At 41.7% G+C, this 21,152-nt stretch overlaps 1 protein-coding gene across 1 annotated transcript in view; it reads left to right on the forward strand.

Annotated features, from left to right (window-relative positions):
• The window catches only part of C1H7orf50 (chromosome 1 C7orf50 homolog), a 368,607-nt gene that overhangs the window by 311,440 nt on the left and 36,015 nt on the right, over positions 1–21,152 (forward strand). The window lies entirely within an intron of this gene.

Consider the following 21,152-nt stretch of genomic DNA (forward strand, 5'->3'; position numbering starts at 1 on the left):
AAGTATAGAGAAGATGTACCCAAGGTAATTGGGGAGGGGACGTACTAGCAGCCAGAAGGTGGCATTTGAGCTGAGCACTGAAGGAAACTGGGGAAGGAAGCAAAGAGGATGAGGGAATGCATTCTAGGTAAGGGACACAGTGCAACGTCACTGGAAAAGAGAGAGAGTGCTCTGTGGGAGGAGGAGAACACAGGCCAGTTTGGCCATGCCATAGTGTATGTGATGGGCATAATGTGTCCGACATCTGAATAGACAGGTTGGGCAGCTTGCAAAGGGCTTTCTATGTCAAATAGAGTTTATATTTGATCCTACTTGTAATCCCTGAAGTTTATTAAGTCCAGGAGTGACATGAGTAGACATACACTTAAAGAAAATCACTTTGGCACCTGAAGGGAGGAGGGACTGGCGTGGAGAAAGACTAGTAAAAATGCTTTTGCAAGAGCCCAGCTGTGAGATGATAAGGGCCTCAACTAGGTAGGGGTGGTGTTGGGTGTGTGAGTAGAGAGAAGGGGAAAGAGGTTGTAGAGGTAGAAATGAAAAGCCCTGGTAATTGAGTGGATGTGTGGGATGAGAGAGAATGAGAAGTCAAGAAGGACCCCAGTATTGTGAACCTGAGAAGCTGTAAGGAAGGTGGTACTCTTGGTATAAATAGTAAACCTTGGAAGAGGGGTGGGTTTGGAGGGGGAAGTGAATTCTGTTCTGGATGTAATGATTTTGTGATATTTATGAGGCATCCAGATCACAATGTCCAGTGGTCAATTTGTTATATGAGATTAAAGCTTTGGAGACAAACTAGTAATGGGGTGGTCATGAGAGAGAGAGAGAGAGAGAGAGAGAGAGTGTGTGTGTGTGTGTGTGTGTGTTTACGTGTATGTGTATGGTCATTCATAGAGATCACCTTTAAACCCATGGGAGCTGGAGGTAACCAAATGAGAAATCATATATAGAGAAAAGAACAGGGCCTAGGGCAGAGCCTTAGGCTATAGCCAGGGGTGGAAAACCTGTGATCTCAAGGCCACATGTGGCCTTCTAGGTCCTTGAGTTCAGCCTTTTGACCAAGTCCAGATTTTACGGAACAAATCTTTTATTAAGGGAATGTGTTCTGTGAAGTTTGGATTTGGTCAAAGGGCCGCTCTTGAGGACCTAAAGGGCCACATGTGGCCTCAAGGTTATAGGTTCCTCACCTCTGGGCTATAACTACCTTTAGGAGGCATTATAGGGATGATGAACTAGCCAAAGGAGACTAAGGTGGTAGTAAGGTTGGAAGAGTAGTAGTAGCAAGGTAGGAGAGAACCAGAAGAGAGGGGTGTCCTAAAAACCCAGAATGGAAAAAGAACCTCAGAGGAAAGGGCAGTCAGCAGTGCTAAATGCTTCTGAGAGGTCAAGAAAGATGTGGGTTAAGAAAAGGGCTTTATATTTGGATGAAATCTAGCCAAGACAGCTACCTCAAAGGAGGGGCAAATAACCTAACTCCTACAAGAGCTGCTCCAGCAAAACTCTTAAATTTGTTACCTGACTGAGTAATTTTAAAATTACAGTAAATGAATTACTTTGCTGCATGGCTTCATAAAAAGTTATCCAGGGCCTCCACCAGCAAAGTCAGTGCCAGCATAGGGTGGTGTCTCAGCATGACCAGAAATGATAAGAGACATATATAGCCTGCAATGATCTTTGTTCAGAGACAGCAAAAAACAGCCCCACCCCACCCCCCAAAAAAACTCCAGGATGGTCAAGAGGTCCCAGGGTGGAGACCTTGGAAATGCTGAAGAATTTTGGCCCCCATCAGTGACCAGCTGGTGCTATAGTACTCAAACCAGGACAGCTCAGTCCCAGGGGCCCTGAGGTCCTGAGAAGTCAGAGAGAGTCCTAAAAATTTCAAATATTCAGTGGGGCTGAACCCTGGGAGGTAGAGGTTACCACAGGAACCCAGGAGACCCAGGAGAAGACCAAGCAAGGCCAACCACAGCACTCAGGAGTTCGGGGTGGGGGGGGGGGTGGGCAGAGACTGGCCCAGGCATAAAGCCTTAGAGATGAGCCAATCAAAGAAAATATAATCCATTATAGAAAATTATTGCAAATCTAACTGTACAACTGCAAGCAGTGACTTAAAGAATAAAAGATGGGTTTTCCACAAGGACTATATAACTACCTAGAAGAAATTAAGCAAGAGTTAAAAAATTAAATAAAAGCTCTGTAGGAACAAATTGGAAGGCAAATAAGTAGCTTACAAGACAACGTGGTAAACCATATATACAAGAAATGAACTCTTTGAACACTGGATTAGACTAAACAGAAATCAATGACTACATGAAATGGCAAAATCAAAAGATTTTTTTAAATAGAAGAAAATGTAAGGTCTGATATCAAAAAACCTGGAAAACAAGCCAAAAGGAGATCTAATCCAAGGAAAAATCATTGGATTTCTAAATAATCATGATAAGTAAAAAGCTTGGAAACTCTGCTTCAAGAAATCATAAATGAAAACTACCTAGATCTGGTAGAAGGAGAGGGCAAAGTAAAACCAGAAAGAACCCACCGATCACAAGAAAAAATACCAAAGCCTAAATGAAGTAGTAATTCCAATAAGAAGTAACTGTATTTGGGGTCACACAAAACTGAGAAGCCTCCATGTTAAACGGTGTAGTTCTTGGAATACATGGAATACAGTATTCCAAAAGGTAAAAAGAGATAGGCTTACATATGAGCAAGAATAACTTACCCTACAAAGCTGAGTATAATGGTATAGGGGGAAATGGAGAACTTTCAAGCATTTCTGAATAAAAGAACAAAGCTGAAGAGGAATTTTGAAATACAAACAAGAGCCTAGAGAAACCTAGAGAGGTAAATTTATTTGGGCAGTTGGAGGGACTCCGTAACATAATTCAGAGCTTACATTTCAACAAGGGGAGAAGAAACGAGCGTCCTTTTAGACTGTCTTCCAAGAGTCATGAAGGAGTTAAGAAAAATGGAGGACCTGGAGTGGTGCTTCTGTTTTGAGGGTTAAAGAGGCTAAAGAGAAGGAAAAGAGAAAATAGGAATACAGTGGTATAGAAAGGAAGAAAAGGGTAGAACTTCCTATGTCTTTTCACTGAGGTACATGAGAATATACAAATATGGAAGAAGAGATGGAGAAGTAGATAAACCTCATTCTCATCTGAAATGGACAAAGGAGAGTCAAACACACACACACACACACACACTCTCACACTCACTCACTTAGGTATAGAAATAACATCCAGCTGAACGGGGAGACAATCTGGAGTGGAGGGAAGGGGTGAAGAGAGAGGAGAATACTGGAGAGTGAAGAGTCATGAGCAAAACAAACTTCCTGATCCCAAGGGTGGAGGGAGGGGTGTTTAAATGTGGGGTGGAGAGGCACAGGATGAAAAAAGAAGTAGAGAAAACAGAATGTTTTAGCTCCCCTCTTAGACAATTGAAGATAGGTTGAACAAATCGTGGTAGGTGAATGTAACAGAATATTATTATACCATAAGAAATTATGAAAGAGACAATTTCATGGGTAGGATAAACTGACAATGATTGGGTCAGCAGAACTAGCAGGACAGTTTCTACAAGGACAACCATATTGTAAAAACTAATGATAGTGATAACTTTGAAAGACTTGTCTTTTCTGTCATGAAGCATGTCACCCGTAATCTCCTGACAGCGAGGTGATGGACACAAAGTGCAGACACTGCCAGTGTATGGATTGGCTTGGACTATGCTTATGTGTTACATTCCCCACCCCACCCCCCTTTCCTTCTCTCAGTTAATTGGAGACCAGGAGGTAGTAATAGTGATGCAAAAAAGAAAGAAAGGCATCATAACATTGTTTAAATCACAGAAGAGAACACAGTGAAGTTCAGAAGGAAGCCCCAACTGGACAGTTTTGAAAGTAATGTGTAGGATAACATGTATCCATATATATTAAATTATCTATATGCTATAAAATAATACAGAATTATGTGTGCATATATAATTCTATGTGTTATTTTCTACAGTTTCTTACAATTCTCAGATAGATAGCTATAGATATCTTTATAGATAATGGGAATTCAGAATTTACTGTAGAATCCTCTTTTTCATCTTAAGCTATGTGAATGAGAACACCCATTTTTGGTATTTAAGTTCAAATTTTTACCAAAAAAAAAAAGTATTTAAGCATTCATTGCTAACTTAGGAGAGAGATTAGCTGAATGATGGGTCCAGAAGCCAGATTACAAAGTAAACAGAGTAAAAGGTCAGGAGCTGAATGTGAGGAATACAAGCAACTCTTCCTAGAAGATTCTCAGGGAAAGGAAGGAGAGATAGAGAAGGATAGCTTGAGGGGTTGATAGTCTAGACTCAGGCAGGGCTTCTTAAACTTTTTCCACTCGTGACCCTTTTAGTGATTCTTAAACTGTGGGTCTCTACCCCATATAGGATCTTTGGGGTTTGGCCGTTGGGAGGAAAAGGGCCTCTTTTCATCAGAGAATCATGTAAAGGAGGAAAGCTGGGGAGATAGAGTAAAAGGGTTGTCAGGTGAAGGGGGAGGGGATTAGGAGATGAGCAGTGGTGAAAAGGAAGAAGCTTATGGCAAAAGACCTCATTTTTTTGAGGTTTGAGGTAAGGACTTCAGCCAGAGTTGGGGAAGGGGCAGGTGCTGGGGGAAGTTTGTGCATCGACAATGGCTAGACTTCGTTACCTTTGAGGTCCCTTCCAACTCATGTTTTCAGAGTGTATGACCTAGGAGAAGGGGAAATCCTAAGTGGGCAAGTTCCCAAGAGCTCAGTTTAGAATTTCAGAGGAAATAAGAAATGCCCTCAAATTAACGTGACTCAATGCTGAAGCAGAGCCATAACCAACAGTTATGGACACATGGAATGTGCCCTCACTTAGATGAAGAGAATGGGGAGGATCCTAAGACAGAACCCCATTAGGGAGAGACCCAAGCCCTTGGTCATTTGACCCTTGTGAGTGGGGGACATTGTGAAGCCCACTGCTGAAAGGTTGCTGTTAAGGGGCGGGGGGAGGGACTATTTTAACTGGTTATTTTTTGATACTTAGGTGGTTATTTTTGTTGTCACTGCCCTTGAAATTCAGCACCCCAGGACAAAGCCTTGGTCACCTCACCCTTGTTCCAGCTCTTTACTTTGGCTTATATATTATTCAAAAAATACTCAAGCTGTGTTTCCCCTATGTTCCCTCATTTTTTACTGAAAGCAGCAATCCCTAAATGTCACTTCTAGAGACTCAAATCAGGAAATTCCATACATTTCATGAGGAGATTTCAGAGCCAAAGAAGTTCAAGCCTGCTTTGCGGTGCTAATCCAGATTTTTGGCTTCTTTTCTGAACCCAGCTGTGAACTTCCTGTGGTTTCCGTGGTGCTAATTATTACCCCAGAAATAATCAATCCTTCTGATGTAGGAGCCTCATAAGCACCCATGTGAGTGACCTTTAAATCACAGGTGATAATTACTTCTATGTTAATAAGTTCCAGTCAGAAATAAAGTCGCCATTTCACATTGGGAACTCCACAAAAATTTACCCTTGGGGAAGCATGGTAAGCGACTCTGCTAGTTTATTACATTTCTCGACCTTTGTTTTACCGTGTCATCCAGTAATGAGTGTAAGGTCCCTGAGGGCAGGAACTTGGTTCTGCTTCCTGTATAAACCCCCAGAGCATCCTGTACTTTGCCCAGCACACAGTATAATCGCTCACTGTCTCTATCCATGCTTTTGACTGGCTGACTCCTCAGAACACCTTCACAAATACCTTGGTCCTCATTTTGCACTTGTGAGGTCAAAGGGAATATAAATCATTCTTCCAGTTTACAGATGGAGAAACTGAGAGGCAAGCTGACCATCCATGGAGAATTAACTGGAATTAACTAAAGCTCAGCACTTTTTTGGAGTGCAAAAGACAGTTATCCCTATAAACCTTTTCTAATAGATGATCTCTAAAGTCCTTCACAGATTTCAAGTTATGTCATCAGCTAATTTGGCTTCTTTTATTGCACCTGTTAGAGCTGGCCTAGACTAAAGCTCTCAGAAAAAAAGATCAGCCCTATCCTAATGTATGGATGCAAACGTGTGAAAGTTACTGTGTCAGATAGAATGAGTATTCTCAGCTTTCTTAGCTTATTGTCATATTTGGTTTATAGGTTTAAAAACAAAAATAAAACCCTTTGTCCAATGATCTCCATAAATACATGCAGTGTATTGTTTGGGCAAGAAGGTAAAAGGGAATATAATCCATATTTACAGTTTGCTATTAATTCACTTGCCTTTGTGAAACTTTAGCTTAATTTTTATGAGAGGTCAAGAGGACAGATCTCAAAGGGCATTTCCATAAAAACAGGCTTCTCTGCAGAGTGATTTACTCGGGTACCCCCCACAGTCCAGCACTCACTCTCCCTCTGATGTCAGTGGGAAGCAAAGCTGTTACAATATTTATTCAGGCCGGAGGAGTCCAAACTGTCTCTGCAGAGAAAACAATAGAACCCAATCATTCACAAAGGTGAACTGTTAAATATGTACATGCCAAAGTCCTTCTGGTTTTTAAACCAGTTGGCTTCTAGGATAAACCACTGATCTTTTATTATAATTATACAAATATCCATAAAATGAACTGTGCACAATTCAGTGTCAGAGTTAGGACTGATAATAGTTTTGTGTCCCTGTACTAGTCACTTCTGTCTAGGCTTCAGTTTCTTGATCCATATAGTGGGGATGGTCATAATACTTATATAACCTAACTCAGGGGTTGTTCTAAGGAAAGAGCTTTGTAAATATTAAAGCATCCTCTGTGTTGCACTATTATAAGTATAGTGATTGCCTGTGAAGCATTTTGTTAGATGAGGGCAGATGTGAGATCAGCAGGCCACACTGAAATGCCAGATTTGACAGGGAATTTTTTCCATGTCCTGTGTGCATATCAAATTCAGTACTACTTCAAAGACTTGAAAACAATTTCATAGATAAATTCACAAAATCCACTTTCTTGTAAACCACCATGAGTCATCCTGGGACAGTCTCAGATGTGGCAACAGACACCAGAGGAGATCAGTCACTTAATGACATGTAATAACAGTCCTCTGCTCCTGGACTTCTAGTCTCAGTTTTAATAAAGTGCTTAACTATGACTTCTAAGATTCCTTCCAGCTCTAAACTTGTGATCTATGATCCCTCCAACTGATTTCAGAGAATCATAAGGTCACGCCATTGGACCTCCCACAAAATTTGTAGAAATGCTTTCTGTTGCATCCCTGATAAATGGTCTCTCAACCTCTGCCTTTTATACTTCTAAAAATGGAGAGCTCCCCAAGCAGTCAACCAACCTCTCCCATTGTTAGACAGATAGCTGTAGTTCAAAAGTTATTTCTCATATCAAATCACAATCTGCCCCTTGACAAGTCTTACTCATAAGCCTTAGAGCAACATGGGAAAAGTATCTTCAGCTCTAATTCTTGAAGACAGCCAGCTTTTCTCTCTTTAGTCTTCTATTCCATAAAATAAACATCTTCACTCCTCAGTTCTTTGTGGGTCTTGGTTTCCAGGCCCCTAGCCATCCTGATCACCCTTGTCTGAGCTCATTCTAGTTTATCTAAGTTCCTTTAAAAATGTGATGTCCAAATTTGAACATAGTACTCCAGATGTGATCTAACTAAACTACACAGGACTGTTACTTCTCATGATCTTGACTCCATATTTTTATAAACACAGTCTAAGATTGGGTTCTCCCTTTTAGAAACTGCATCACACTATATGCACAGATTATGCTCATGCTCAGCTACAACCACCAAATTTTTCATTAAAACATTGCTTTCTGTGCTGGGCAGATATGAGGCACTCCATAAATATTTGATTGATTAATTCTTATATGGTGGATCTTCTCAAGTGGATCTCAAAAATACCACTGTGTTCTGTGTGCCAGCTGTTGTGAGTCCTTTCAAGGTTACTGACGGATAGATGAATTGTAGATTCTTAGATTGAAAGAGTAGGATTCTAGAGCTCGTCTAGTACAACCTCCCCATTTTATCAGTAAGACCATTCACGCCCAGGGTCACAACAGTAGTGACAGAGCTGTGACTTAGACTCAGTTCTCCTGCTTCCCAGTCCCATGAGTTTTCCATTAGCCCATGCCACTTTAAATATGCTAGTATGCCAGCTATTATTCTGTACACTACAGTGTTCAGTCATGGAGGTTGGCCAGAACAACCAGACTGGATTCCCAACTCTCCCAAGCAGAGAATTTTTGAGATATTTGCACATGGTAGGTGATAGATAGATGGCAACTATCTGGTGCAGTGGATAGAGCAGTGGGTCTGAAGTCAAGAAGACCTGAGTTCAAATATGGCCTCAGACACTAGCTGTGCAACCCTGGGCAAGATATTTAACCTTTGTTTGCCCTAAACCACTGGAGAAAGAAATGGCAAACCATTCCAGTATTTTTGCCAAGAAACATCCCCCACCCCCCACCCCCATGGACAGTATGGTTCATGGGGTCGCAAAGAGTTGGACTTGATTCAGCAACGAGAAGGTGCTATATAAAAGCTAACTGTTATTATTATCATTCTTATATTTGGAAAAGAGCCCATTAACGCTTCTTATAGAGTGGTGTGTCTTTTCAGCCTTTGAGGGCTTCTGAGCCTAAAGTTATTCACCCATTTTTAGCCTTGATTGTGTAGCAAAGGCAAGAGAAAGATGGATGATGTCATGTAGCATTGTGAAGATGGGGCCAGCAACACAGAGAGGCTGCGCTCTTAATCATTCTATACTCAAACATGTCCATCTCTCCTTATGGAGACCTGCTGCCCTTGGTTTTGAGTTTGTAAGTTGCTTGTCCGAATGGCTTAAAGGACTAAAATGGAAATGACTCATTTCCACAGAAAGGCAAGAAGAAATTGATCTTGTTTGGGGTACGTTCAGCCAAAGGGCTCTTCTTCCTCCATGTTTAATTGAAGACACAGTAAGAAGTCATAGAAGGAGAGCTAGGCTTGGATTTCGAGTGGAGTTGGGATCGCCCCATGACTCTTACTAGCTGTGTGGCCAAGGACAAGTCACTTAACCCCTCTGAGCCTCAGTTTCCTCGTCTGTAAAGTGAGAATTATAATACCTGTAGTGTCTTCCTTTCAGGATTATTGTGAAGCTCAGATGAGATGATGCATGAAAAGCTCTTTGAAACCCATAATTCTGGGGCTGTGCAACAAGTGGGATGTGTTGGTTTTTAAAGAATTTAGTTATTTAAATTGGCCTGGCTGCCCTGCTCATCTAAAATAAAAACAGCTGTAAAAATTCCCCAAAGCGGAACCATGACCCCTGCTATATGAGCCTTCCTTTGAGAGATGAACGTGCACACACACACACACACACACACACACACACACACACACTCTCTACACCCATATCTAGCAGGTGTGCTACGTATAAATATTTTAGTGAAAATGGTTCAAGTTTCCGTGCTTAAGACTGTTCTCCATTTTTAAAAAAAAAGCTTGCAAATTTATAGGCAGAATGCAGGAAATTGGAAATTTGCCCTCTACGTGACTGAAAGTCGCCACCAATAATTGCTTTTGATCTGTTTTTTGTCTTGTATTCATTAAGAAAGCTGTATCTTGAAAGGTCTGCCTACTAAAAGGCCTCGCTGACCCACATTCACTGCGTCCCTCTCTCCCACCAGGCTGTGATAGAGGAAGCAAAAACAATCGTAGGCATTTGACAGCCCCGTTGGGAACCTCTCTCCCAGGCTGGTTCAGTGTGGAGCTCCTTCTTGCATTCCACTAATAACAAGTTACCATTTACCTAGCCCTTTAGAGTTCACCAAGCATGTTCCTCATGACAAAAATGTGAGCTCGGTACTAATACTAGTATTTATCTGGTGCTTACTGTGTACCGGGTGCTATGTGCTGAGCCCTTTACGATTATCTCACTTGATCCTCACAACAAACCTACATGCTGTTATGATCTCCATTTTACAGATAAGGAAATTGAGGCAATCAGAGGTTAAGTGAGTTACCCAGAGTCACGCGGCTAGGATGTCTTAGGAGGGATTTGAACTTCGGTCCTTCTGACTCTAGGCCCAGAACTCTCTCAACTGCACCACTCAGCTGCCTCTGGGTAGAGGTGGTAGACGGAACACTAGACTGGGAATCGGGAAGCGTGGTTTCAAGTCCCAGCTTAATAATTCTGTGACCTTGGAGAGGTCAGTTTAACCTCCCTGGGCCTCAGTTTCCTCATCTGTAAAATGGGAGCGTTTCTTCTAGCTCTCCTCTGACACTGCTGCCACACTGACCTCCATCTCCTGATCTTAGCCATTTTCACTAACTGTCTTTCATGCCTGGAATGTTCTCCCACCTGCTACAGGAAGCCTTTCCCCATCCCTCTTATTTCCTTCAGTTGACTACTCCCCATTTATCCTGTACATCTCTTGTTTGTTCATATTGTTTCCCCCATTAGACTATGAGTTCTTTGAGGGCAAGAACTGTCTTTTGCTCTTCTTTGTATCCCCAGCTTAGCACAGTGCCTGGCACATAGTAGGTGCTTAATAAATGCAAGGAGATTGGTTTTATGATTCAGCTACCAATATCCCCACTTTATATAGAGAGAAACTGAGACTTGGAGAGGATAAATTACTTGTCCAAGGTCACAAGGCTAATAAATGTCAGACCCACAACTCAAACCCATGTTGTTAGACTTCCCATCCGACCCCTTCTCTCCCTACAGTGCCCCGCCCCAAGAAAAACAAACCAAAAAACCCTTTTCCTGAAGCTTTTTCTGTAAAGCATAGTTCTTGTGGGTTATTCTCTTCCACTCTACCACCACACCCTTGGCTATGCACCGAGTTTCATGCCTCTGAAGGGCTGGGACAGCATGTCTTTTCATTCAGTGACCAAATAAAGTGGTTTGGTTCCGAATGGGGAATTAGAATTTGTTGCCTTACCACTGCTCTAACTTGGCGAAGATGATGATGTGTCTTCCCCCACACTCCATTTTCTCTGGTCCATTCCTACTCATTCTAGAAGACTCAGCTTCAGTGGTATTTCTTCTCACCTCCCCCACCCCAAATTTGTTTTTTCCTTCTGCCTCCCTCCAGCCAGAAATTATATCCTTCCTCCTTTGAATTCCCTTGGCACTTTCTACACCTTTCTTATTGTACTTTTACATGTTTCCTTGGGCACATATCACTTTCCCTATTCGACTGTAAGATCCTCAAAGACAGGATCTATGTCTTATTATGCTTTGTAGCTGTAACAGAGCTTAGCACAATGCAGTACACACAGGCACTCCATAATTGTTTGTTCCATGCAGTGGTCACCATTATCAAAAGTCAAGTGCCCTTTGACTCTAGTCCCCATTCCTTCTGATTTCCCAGTCCTGAGCCCTCCTCCCTGGCCACTCTCTTGTCTTTCCCTATTAGAATGTCACAGGCAAGGACTCTAGCTTACTTGTATTTGTGTTTCTGGTACGCAGAACATGCACGACACACAATAAATGCTTTTTACAAATTCATTCAATAAGCCTTTAGTACTTTCTTGCCTGGGGTGCTCTGCTAGTACAATGGCACCTAGACAGGACACAGTTCATACCTCTTACGTGCTCTTTGGGTTCCGTCTGCATCCCAGTGACACTTAGGAAAGAATGAGGGTAAAAAGTTATAAGTGGGCTAGGTTTTATGTTTGGAGATGTTCCTTGAGGCAGACATAGCACAGGACCCTATACACCCAGTCACTTCACAAACTCCTTTTCCTGATATGGAAAGAACCTTACCTGAAGACCCATGTACACAAAACTTTCTTTCCATAGTAACTGTGATTCTCCTGCCCAGTGAGTCAAGTGCTTAGGATTGAGCAATTTGAGAACCAAGACATAAGGAACTTTGACAGAAAAAGTCAATCAAGAAATCACCCCACCCATTACAGAGCTCCTAAATCTTAAACCTAGTTGTGTGTGTGTGTGTGTGTGTGTGTGTGTGTGTGTGTGTGAGAGAGAGAGAGAGAGAGAGAGAGAGAGAGAGAGAGAGAGAGAGAGAGAGAGAGATGGGGCCAGGCGGAGGAGGGAAGGTCCCTCCTGAAGAATTAACCAGCTCTCTTTGGCCTCAGGAAAGTACAAAGAGTTGCCAACCCAAGTCAAACATTCAAAAATGTCCCTTTGAGCAACTTTCTAGCTCCAGGGAGAGATACAGCCCAGTCAGCCAACATTCAATTTTATAAAGTAAAAAAGGACAGCAATTATTAATCATTTAGCTCTAGGGAACTGTCACTGCCTCCCAAATAGAGTTAAAATAGCAAACATATGAAGCAGTTCATTATTTTTCCAAGTTAAGCAGGATCTTTAATGGACTTAATCCCACACCCCACACAACCTTAATGAAAATCAGCCTGTGGAAAGGGGTACCACCTCTTCCCTGAGCAACTAACTTATAGGCCAAGTGGGAGCTCCCAGACCCCAGAGGCAAGACCACAGGATGAATTTCCCTAAATATAAGTGATGAAGTTTGGGGTTCAATTTTAAGAGAAGAACAAGAGAGAAAGGGAAAACCCCCGTGCTGATCAACTTGGCTAATGTGAATAAACAGAGTGCAGAAAATAGCCAATTAATAAGGCCCTGTTTGGAGTTTTATTGTTGTGTTTAAAAAAATCATTTATTAGTTTAAGTCCATATTCCTTGATGACATGGATTTGAATGTGTATCCCCAGTACTGGACACATAGTAGTCACTTTAAAATGCTTGCTCACTGATTGGCTGAAGTGTCATTCCGGGACAAAATTGGGGGCAAAATTATCCCTTTCCAGTAAATACAAGATGCATTGAGTTTTTATACTATAATAATTTAATGAATGTTATCTCAGTTAGAGGTTTCCTTCATTAGAACAGATCTTAGCTCAGCCCTCCCTTGCATGGTTTTTATGCCCATATATTTCTGTAAATGCTTAATAATGATTCCACTCACTGCACTGAAGGCTTCCTTCTGGTTCATTTAATATTTCATGGATACCAGGGCACCACTCGGGCCATCCATCTGTTGTGCCTCATTCTCACTACATGGCTGCCCCACCTCCCTTTCTCGTGGTAAGGTATCTTTTATACCACTTCTATGTAGGTCATCCCCAGCAATATGTCAGAGCCTGCTCACACTCACCAAGCTTTTCCACTGGAGCCATAACTAGAAATTTTTGCCCTGAGGGCTAGGACCACAAACTTGCGCTCAAGGCAAAAGGCTCCAAGAACACCCTAAATTAAAGGGGGTAGGGAAAGAAGCAGGGAAGCACTGCCCCCTAGGCTCCTTGCTCTTTCCGATTGGAGAGAATAGAGGGCATTCCTGAAAGTTCCTCCCAGATCCTTCCAGAGGAGGCCCAGGACAGCCACCCCATCATTTCTACCTTGCTGCAGGGCTTCATCAGGCCCTCTCCTCCTACCCCTGCTCTCTGTCTTCCCCCATTAGACCGCGAACTTGAAGGCAGGGAGCGTCTTTTGCCTTTCTTAGTATTCCCGGCAGTTTGCGCAGTGCCTGGCGCAGAGGCCCTTAATAAATGTTTATTGACTGACTGACTACCCCAAGTGGGGAGGAGACAGATACCCCAGAACAGTGATACAGTGCTGCTACTGGGGAAGCCACAGCGTGTATAGGAAGGGAAAACTCAGCTTAGCCCACCATTTGGTAACCTCCTATTTCAACTACTTATTTTTGCTAAATAGGTATTATTAGTCTTTCGTTTTTCTATGTTGCTGAAGGTCTATAATAAGTGCTGTCAGAGACCTTTAAATACAATGCTGTCTTCACCCCATCCTAGTTAAGATGCTGCTTTTCGAAGGAAGGAAGGAAGAAAGAAAGGAAGGATGGAAGGAAGGAAGATGAAGAACTCAATCCTTGAAAGGCCAAAAAATGGCTTGTTTAAAACCATAAAGCTTATAGGCATCAGGAATGGATTTCAAATCTTGCTTCTAAATCCAAATATTTTACTGATGCCCATTCAGTCCTTGTTTAACTCTAGAAAGTTGTTCTCTTTCCCCTTTCAAGAGAATAAGGTCTAGAGGAGCAGTTCTGAAACTTTTTGGTCTCAGGATAGTCTTTACAATCTTATAGTCTTACAAATTACTGAAAACCATCCCTCCACCCTCCACTTCCAAGAGTTAAATGGGGTCATGAAGAGTTGGACAAAACTGAATGACAATAAAAACCATTTTCTACTTATGTCATTTGAAACAAGTCAATTCATTTGAGAATATTAGGTTCTTTAGCAATAAAATAGAGAAGTTAGATTAGGTGACTGTCAAGGGCTCTTACAATTCTAAAAACCCTTGAAAACTCAAACATCCCTGGAATTATTGTATACTGTGAGATTTTTATTACATAATCATTTACATCCTGAATTTTCATTGTTGTATGTTCCATACAGAGTAAAACAATTTCATAATTTGGAAAAAAAAAAGTTCCTGGCCCCAAATTCCAGGCCATTTTTTTTTACACTACACTACCTGATTAAAATACAAAAGTGGAAAAAAAAAAGATTCTCCTTTTCGTTGTTCTTTGGGAAGACTTCTGTCTCATTTCCTCTAAAGTAGTGATATTCTATGTACCTATATAGTGTCACTGAGCTTTTGCAATAAGGAGTAGCTCGAGATAATTGAAAGCACTAAACAGTCTCCCAGATGTGATTCATCCTGATCTCCAATTATGGGCCCAATTTTCATGTTCATTTGTAGTACCTTTCCTACATATAAGGACCAGTAGACCAACTCAGTGGGTTGCCTATTCAACTATATGACATAATCAGGGCAGTATGCATTCTTCATCCACTTGGTTTTTTCTGTGTGGATTGCTAGGCTGACTTCTTTTCAGTGACTGAAGATTACATTAAGAAAGCCCAGGGTTTGATGCAATCAAATTAATATCTTCTGTAAAAGGGAATATCTGGAAAACTTTATTAGAGAATCCCAATTCTGTTTCACCTTTGTACAGGGCATCCTCAATTATACTAGAAAACACCTCTAGCAAGCATCTACCTCCATTTCATGACTCACTTGATGTTGACATTTAGAGGATTATTGAACAAAATTATTTCTGTGGTTAACACCTGTCATAAATGAGGTTCATATGTACTTTTGAAAACTAATAATCATCTTTATTTGTAATACTCTTGGTTATTAAAATGTACAGCTGATGCACTAATAATAAAATAAGAATTTTTACATATATAAAAATATTTTCAGGTATACAATCCTTACCATTTGTGAAAAAAACAAATTAAAAACGAAATCAAAAACTGCTTTAAAACCCGGTAAATGTGGAAGGGGAAGAGAGAAACGTGGACAACAAGCTCTTCCCATTTTCTTCTTCCCAAACCTCTAACACATCCATGTGTACTTTTAAAAATTCAGTCATATTGTCTCATTTTGAAAGACAGAAATAAGCATAACAAACTAAGGAGATTATAGTTCAAATAAATTATTTCACTTGAGAATAAAAATATAAACATGCTGCTTGAGAGAGACAGAGACCTAGCTGTGACCCTTATTAGCTTTATTCTATAGGTCAAGTCAGTTGATTTGTCCAATTCAGCTGTAATAGTAAGGACATCTATTACCCACCCCACTGGGTTAGTATTTTAAAAGTGCTTTTTATCCCTTAAAGTACCACATAAGTGTGAGCTTCTGTACATGACTAATTCCCTATTTATGGATATTAATTCATGTTGGTCTTTAGACAAATTTCCCTAAAGATAACTAGGTGTCCAAGGAATTCTATTTCAACAAAATTTTCTCCTCATCAAAATGACTATTGCAGAAAGTTGGATCTAGCTAACAAATAGCAAAATCTGAAAACTTTTTTTTTTTGGTGTTGATTTTTAAAGCTAGCAGCCGCTCTTGCCACTCTCTACACAACCCAGTAACCGAATGTTCCGATGGAGCACTCCCTGAGCTGACATTAACAAAACAAAGCAAACAAACAAAAAGCAAATCTTCCGAATTTTATAGTTCCATTAATGAAGATGAACCAGGGAACTCCAAAAGATAAACATCAGTTCTCCAAGACAGTTCCCATAACTTTAACCTTAAGAGATGGTAGAGGTAACTTGAAGGCCTCTTGATTAACAAATTATGTAACAACCAGACCTTCACTATGAGTGTGTGATTTGGGGTTTGGGGAGCCTCATGGGAGCCAATGTGGTGCAGTGAAAGAGGGCTCGGGATTTGTTGTCAGAAGACCTATATTCAGATCCCCACTTTGCCACTTACTCCACCTGCATGATAACAGGGCAATTTCTTTAACCTCTCTGAGCCTCAGTTTCCTCGTCTGTAAAGTGTGAGGTAATTGAATTAGATGATCCTTAAAGGTCCCTTCTAGCTAAAAACCTACGAATGTAGAAAAGAATAAACAGGCCTGCATAGCCAGCAAATATATGAATATATGAAGAATCTTTAATTTCCTCAGTGTGAGGAACTCCTGGTATGGGACACTCCTTCCACCTATGAGGACTGCAGCCACTTTATGACTTCACACATAGGGCCTAAGGAGTTTTGTGAGTCACCTTGGAGGTTGTGATTTGTCTGGGGTGTTTCAACAATCCGGCTAGCAGCTGTTGTGGGGGTGAAGGACCAACATAAGCCCAACAACAAGAACGCTACCAGCACGCTGCAAAAGCACAAGTTCTTTTGATCTGCTTAACTAAGGAAAGCTACGTTAAGGAGTTGACAAGCTTACTTTAATTCAGCATACAAATATCATTCACTTAGTTCAGGGGAAAAGACCGGCATCCTGAACTTCAGAGCAAAATACAAACAAAGTACAAATATCAACAGACAGACCTTGTCTGATTCAAATCCCAATACATAGTTACCAGAGTTTAACAAAGTCCCAACATCCAGGTTTACGAGCTGGAGGGCTTCTTAGCTACAGCTGCCCGGGAGTCTCCAAACACCACCAAGAGTGAGAGCCCTGCACAAATGGCTCTGTCTTCTCTTCTTATGGGGTTTCAGACATCATCAAACATCATCTGAATGACCAGAACTTAGGCTACTATGATTGGCTGTTGAGTTAGCACCATCCCTTGGTACCCTGGGAGCTTCACACCCACATAGGCTTAAGCACCTAATAGGGTTTTGGGCCTGGGGCTTAGCACCTAGTAAGACTCAATAAAATACACTGAATTACTCAAAGGAAACAAAAGCCAAACTCTTCAAGGTCACTTGGTCGAACTAAGTGTTAAGAGCCCATTTTGCTTATCAACACATGGGGTCACACAGCTAGTGTCAGAAATGAGATTGAAATCCGGGTCCTCCTAACTGTATGCTGTGCTGCAATGTCTCCTGGCATGTAACCAGCTTCATATTTCAAATGTTTTGAAAAAACAGAAACCTCAAATTATTCTCCATTATGATAATACAGTGTTCAGATTACAAGTCTCTTGAATTGTGTCAATTAAATTGTTAATCCACTATATGGAATGTCATAAGTCCTTTTTTTTATATTGGAAAGAACCCAAAACTGTAGGGTTAGAAGACTTTGGATTTACCAGACAAGGAGGGATACTCATGAAATAAGGCACAACAATCAGACGTGGTGTGGTAGCAAGGTCACTGGCCTAGGAGTTAGAAGGCTTGGGTTCAGGGCCTCTCTTTGTGACGAAGACAGATCACTTAACTCCCACAAGCCTCATCTTCCTCTTCTACCAGATAGCTCCTCTGTCCAAAGCCCAGAACCGCCATGATCAAAGGAGAAAATAGATGGGAGAGTATTTTGAAAACTTAGAATTGTGGAGACGAGGAAGTCGCAGTAGAAGTAACGGTAGCAGCAGTAACAGTAACCGTGGCGTCACCACAGCCATGATGGTAGCAGTGACTGTAACAGCCGTAATTACGTTAACACTGGTAGCAATGATGGCGGTAGCGGCAGGAACGGTGGTGATAGGGGATAGTACTGGTCGTTATAGTAACAGTGCTAACAAAAGCCACTGAGGTAACAGTGGTAGAAAGATAAACCCGACCTGCTGAGTCTGTGTTTACAACTTGAGCCTAAAGCACGATTCGTGGGGAAAAGACAGATTCTTTATAGTTCGCGCAGTACCTAGCACAACCCCTTGCATTCAGCTGGTGCTTAATAACTGCATGTTAACTGATTAATGGATTCAGAAAGCCTTCCTGATCAAATTGTCCCTGTGAGGATTCTCCGAAACACCTCGGTGGTGGCTCCGAATTCCTCAGCCAGGCCTCCTCTGTTTCTCCAGAGGATGGATCTCCTTTCCTTTCTATCGCTGGGCTTTTTAGTCCATCATCGCCATGGGCTGTCTTACAACCTCTTGCCAGTAGGGTCATTTGGTTCACCTGTCATTGGTTGAATGGGGAAGAGGAGAGAATAGTAAAATTTTAAAGCTGGAAGAGATTTTAAAGATTAGTCCCTGTGATATTACTAATAAAAATAGTAGCCAGTATGCATATATATATACACACACATGTGCATATGTGTATGTCTTTATACATACACATATCTTTAAGGTTTGCAAAGCACTCTATAAACATTAGGTCATTTTATCCTCACAACCCCAAGAGGCAGGTGCTATTCTTATCCCCACTTTACAGGTGAGGAAACTGAGGCAAATAGAGGCTATCCACGGTCACATGACTAGGAAGTATCGGAGGTCGGATTTGAACTCACGTTTTCTTGACTTCAGGTCTAGTGTCCCCTTCATTGCCACCTAGCTATAACAATGCAGAGAGAGATGGGCCACTTCCAAATGGGATTATCAGAGAAGGCATCATGAAGGAAGATCAGGACCAGCTTTGAGCTCGGGCCTTCCTGACTGCTGATCCAGTGCTTTGTCCACCTAGCTACGTCTACAGCTTATGGATGAGGAAACTGAAGCTGGGTGTGGGGGGGGTCGGCAAGAGGTGGGAGTTAAAGTAACTTACACGCACAGAACCTGGCACATGAACTATTAACTTCAGTTTAAACACAATGCTCACTATGTACAAGGCATTGCACTAGGGATACAGACACAAAAATGAAACTGTCTAGACCCTTAAGGAAATTACATTCTACCTGGGTGGGGGCTACTCTGGGCCTTCTACCTCTTAGAGGATGATTGTCCTTTCCATTACAGCCTGCTAAGAACAAATCCATGTTTTGTTTTTCTGTTGCTAGCAATTCACCTCATCAACTGGCCATTTCTGGCAAAATGTATTTGACTGCAGTAAATTGTTCATTGTGTGTCTGGAATAATCTTGCTGGATGAAGTTGTCTTTTTACATGGTACATGTGCCACCAGGGAGTCCTTCCCCATTTGTTTCTTTTTAAGGGGGAGAGGGACAAAAGAAGAGTCAGATCTGTCCTTTTAATTTTTTTTAAACCCAAGTTAAGTCAGATCTTTAATGATCCTATTTCCTCCCCACACATGTATAATGACAATTAGCCCAAACAGAAGGAAGGTATCATCTCTCCTGAGGAACTGTTGCCAAGTCAGACAAATCATCACCCAAAGACAGGAACTCTCGGGTCAATTTTCCAAAATGTCAGGCTTTTAAAATGTTGCATTCCGTCTGCTTGATTGTCCTCAGACATTGTAAATGAGGCACCCCAAGCAAAGATGAGTCAGGACCAAAAAGGTTCTATTTTAGTATAATACATCTGGCCAGTCATTACAGCCCCCACCATAGGTTGTGGAGCCAGGCTATTTTAGTCAGTGACACAACACCCCAGAAGAAGCAGGAAGAGGAAAAAAAAAAAAGGAGCCATTTTAAAAAACCATTTTTATCCTCTTCCCCGCTTTAGGATGGTCTCCTCCCATGTCCCTCCTTTGCAATGTACAGACAGAATAGATTATTAGTGGTGTCAGGAATTTTGCAAATTACTTGCAGCTGCCATTCACACACAAGCCTTTTAAAGGAGCCTCCCTTTTGGCAATTGTAACCAGTCACCACGACTGGTGAGCAGCAGGAGCCCTAAAGCCCTCGTCCTCACCAGCACCAATTTCATATTTCCATGTGAAAATAATAGTAACTAATGTTTCTGTAGGGCCTACTGTGTGCCAGGAAGTGTGCTCAATGCTGTTATCTCATTTGATCCTCACAACAACCTTGAAAAGTAGGCGCTGTTATTATCCCTATCTTACAGCTGAGAAAAATGAGGCAGAGGTTAAGTGACTTACCCGGGTTCACACAGCTAATAAGTATATGTATCTAGATTTGAACTCAGGCCTTCCCAACTCTAGGACCAGCACCCTATCCATTAAACCATGTAATGGTGGAGTAGCTGGGATGATGCCTTGGCATCAGGAGATTTGAGTATGACTCTTGCTCTAGACATTTACCAATCATGGAACTGTGAGCAAGTGACCTCACCTTGTGTCTCCTGTGTGAAGTGGGGCTAATAATATTTATAATCCCTACTTCCCAGGGTTGTGATGAGAAAAGCACTATGCCCGTCTTATCAAAGCACTGCAGCAGTACAACTTGTCCAGAGATTTCTTTAAGCCTTAAGTGCCACCTCCACAGAAAACCTGAACAGCTGGAATGCGGGTGGGAGATCAGTTCTAAGCACCTACTATGTGCCCAGTACTGGAATGACAAAGCTAAAATGGACCCTGCCCTCAAGGAGCTTACATTCTATCAAGAGAGATACCATGTAGATATAGTTATAGATGCAAGATACATATAGAATCAATACCAGGCAGTTTTTCGGGGAGAGGCACTAGCATCTGGAGGTGGGGATCAGGAAAAGCCTCATGGAGGAAATGACACTTGAGTTGGGTGGGCTTTGAATGAACCTAGGGATTCTGATAGGCAAAGGTGAGGAGGGGGTATATTCAAGACTTGTGGAATAGCCCCAGCAAACAAAACCTTCACTGTTCTCACACCTCCTCAGATCACTTCATATTTGGCTTACAAATGCTTTGCATTTATTTATCTGTGTAATAGTGCCTAACACATAGTAGGCATTCATCCTCAACTCCCACCTCCACCTGATCCCCAACTCATACTCCTTTACACAGGACCTTTGAAGGCTCCACTGGGAGAAAACTTATTTTCCAGGGTCCCAGAGTTCCCTGAGCTATCGATTGAGGCAACAAAACCATACATTGGCCTGCATAAGTTCCTTTGGCCATTTTAGCAGTGACATACATATATGTGTGTGTGTGTGTGTGTGTGTGTGTGTGTGTGTGTGTGTGTGTGTACC

Source organism: Trichosurus vulpecula, chromosome 1 (genome assembly GCF_011100635.1).
Source record: "Trichosurus vulpecula isolate mTriVul1 chromosome 1, mTriVul1.pri, whole genome shotgun sequence".
NCBI lineage: Eukaryota > Metazoa > Chordata > Mammalia > Diprotodontia > Phalangeridae > Trichosurus > Trichosurus vulpecula.